Here is a 3,343-nt window from a genome sequence, read left to right on the forward strand (position 1 = left end):
AATCGTCATTTTACAATATGGAGTGTTAATCTTATTAAATCGAGTAATCCAACGGAGACGCCTATAACTCCTCATTTGTTGTCGTATTTAATTTTTGGTAATTTGAAAGGTACTTTAGTGCACTTTCATTTCTGACTAGAATCGTTACATTCTGAGACCATTTGGGCATCCGTAAGCGGGATTGCAGTCATCGTTCTTGAATATTTCCTCTACCTCCTTGACCAATAGTAATCCTCATAACTCTCTCTTCAGAGGTCGAATTTACACTATTTCTATTCATTAAAATGACAACTTGTCAAGTTTCCTAGTTGCACTAGAATTGCCTAATTCAGAGACCGTTCGGTATACCAAAAGCACGTTGGAACTCTTCGTCGTCATTTTACAAAATGGATTGTCGATCTGTCCAAATCATGTGATCTAACGGAGATGCCTTTAACTCCATCATCTGATGTCGGATTGGGTCAATTTTTGGTAATTTGAAAGTTACTTTCGTGCTTTTTCATTTCTGACTAGAATCGTCGTATTCCGAGACCATTTGGGCATCCGTAAATGGGATCACAGTCGTCGGTCCTGAATTTTTCATCCACCTCCTTGTCCAATAGTAACCCTCATAACTTGCTCTTTAAAGGTCGAATTTAGACTATTTCTGCTCATCGCAATGGCAACTTATCAAGCTTCCAAGTTGCACCAAAATTGCCTAATTCAGATACCGTTCGAATTGCCAAAAGCACGTTGGAACTCTTCGATCGTCATTTTACAATATGGAGCGTTAATCTTTCCAAATCCCATGATCCAACAGAGACGCATATAACTCCATCATTTGATGTCAGATTGGGTCAATTTTTGGTCATTTGAAAGGTACTTTCGTGCTCTTTCATTTATCAATGGAATCATCGTATTCTGAGGCCATTTAGGCATCTATAAGTGGGATCACAGTTGTTGGTCCTGAATTTTTCCTTTATCTCATAATCCAATAGTAACCCTCATAACTCTGTCTTCAGAGGTCAAATTTAGACCATTTTAGCTCATTACAATGGTAACTTCTCAAGCTTCCAAGCTACACCAAAATTGCCTAATTCAGAGACCATTCGATATGCAAAAAGCACATTGGAACTCAACGATCATCATTTTACAATAAGGAGTGTTATTCTTTCCAAATCGCACGATCCAACGGAGACACCTATAACTCCATCATTTGATGTTGGAATGGGTCAATTTTTGTTAATTTGAAAGGTACTTCAGTGCTCTTTCATTTCTGACTGGAATCATCGTATTCCGACACCATTCGGGCATCCGTGAGTGGGATCGCAGTCGTCGGTCCTAAATTTTTTCCTTCATCCCCTTGTCCAATAGTGTAACACCCCGTGTTTTCAGGATCCGAGTATATGACTCGTTTCCTAAAAACCCGAGTGTTAATCTTAAAGGATGGTCAAATTCACGTATTTTTTTTCTTTTCTTTATCAGAGTAAGCAGATGAGCGTAGAATGGACAAGTAAACTAAAAGGGAAGTTTAAATTTTCATTTAGAATATACAAGTGGTTGCCCATAATGACTTATACAAACCAATGTCCCCATTCTTACGAATACAAAATGACATAATATTACATGTGAAAGAAGGTAAACTGCAACAATCTTGAACTGTGAAATCCTGTAGCAACCCTTAGCAAATAGATCATGCACCCTTGTCAACCATAGCCTGCTCCTCACCAATATAAGGGGCCACCTGCACTACCTGTACGGTTGTATATTGGATGGATGAGTGGCCAGATCAGTGTGAATTCACCTCAAGATTACCCACCACCGCATTAGATAAGCATAGTTATAAAACAACAGAGCAATTAAAACAATACATGATGCAATCTTTTTAAATGCATGGATGCATGAATGCACATCGGCCTAGGGATGCACATCCAGCCGGACTTAGGTTCGTCACCCATGCAAATCATCGACCTGGGAAAATCATCCAGTCGGATAGGGGTCGATAGTCGGTGGTCTGGGAGCTAGGGAAACGATACCCCGAAGATCCTAAGGGCACGTGCTACAGCATCCAGATTAGCCACTCGTCATTGCCAACATGTTATGGATGCATGATTAGCCAAACCGTTATTAGTCCAGTTACAACCAGCCAATTTAGGTAAGCTCAAGGTCACTACGGGGAGCTCAGAGCCCAGCATAGGCTGACAGCTCGGGCATATGTCCCATTACCACCATCCCCGGCTCATGAGGCTACCACCTTAGGATGTTTAATGAAAAACCGTCGACTAGTGGTCAATCATATTACAACATATGGGGTTTGCCATCACATGATTGCACAGTATAAAAAAACATTGAGCCCATATAGGGAAAATACCAGGACAAAGACACATGCAGCGATATCAAAGCAAGACATATAAGGCAAATATCAAAATAAGCCACATAGGGCGAGTATCAAAATCATGCGATAAAAGATCATCCTTGAAAATCGTTGGACACAACAACCCTGGATGGTAGGCCCACATCACTGGTTAATTTAAACCACCATTCAATAACCACTAAGTCGAAGGTCCATTACTATCACAACCAGTCGGGTTACATCCCAACTATGGGTGTACACATATAGGTGGGGGTTTCCCACTAGTGTACCAATTCAAGTTCCATAAGCAATCCACAAGTAATCCATGAACAAATATATGAACATTAAGCAGGCAATATAGAAATTCAATTTCCACCAGCTAACACATATGATTGTAAGAGAGAGATATCAAATATAAATTTAAATAAAAACTATAACTTAAGCTAATGAGAAGATGGAAAGCTCAAGGGGAAGAATCATCACCTTATACTTTGAATCGCCTACTAGTGTCGCTAAGTGCTTGCACCCTTAGAACCGAACCCTACCATGAATTATAAGGTTATACAATTAGATCCAAGCCTTATACATTGTTTATGGTTAGGATTTTAACCTAGGGTTGGGATCACTTAGGTTTAAGGTTTCACCCTAAGGTTTAGGCTTAGGCTAGATTTGTAGGTTTTGTTTAGAGGATTTGAACTCTTATTTTGTATGGTCATGGATGATATTATCAAAGGGAATAATAAGTGAATAATATTAGTCAAATAAATTGGTTATTAATTTAGAAATATTAACCATGGCTACTATTATATTAAATTACCTAACAACAACCACGATGGATCACATTGCTAATAATTCCAAAACTATTAGTAATATTAACAATATCCTTAACATTTAGCCAATGTGGCACTAATAGTCATTCTGATGAAAATAAATAGTGTGTCCTAGAGTTAATAATAATATTTTAAGAATGACAAGGTAAAATTTTAACATTTTAATAATGAAGATTTTCAT

The 3,343-nt window shown here is 38.4% G+C and overlaps 1 long non-coding RNA gene across 1 annotated transcript; it reads right to left on the reverse strand.

The window, feature by feature from the left end:
• Positions 1 to 1,493: 1,493 nt before the first annotated feature.
• On the reverse strand, positions 1,494 to 2,866 carry LOC131225708 (uncharacterized). Its single transcript, XR_009161493.1, has 2 exons — positions 2,816 to 2,866; positions 1,494 to 1,732 (listed from the first exon to the last, which is right to left on the reverse strand). It is a non-coding gene; the product is annotated as an uncharacterized LOC131225708 (long non-coding RNA).
• Positions 2,867 to 3,343: the final 477 nt, after the last annotated feature.

Source organism: Magnolia sinica, chromosome 14 (genome assembly GCF_029962835.1).
Source record: "Magnolia sinica isolate HGM2019 chromosome 14, MsV1, whole genome shotgun sequence".
Lineage (NCBI taxonomy): Eukaryota > Viridiplantae > Streptophyta > Magnoliopsida > Magnoliales > Magnoliaceae > Magnolia > Magnolia sinica.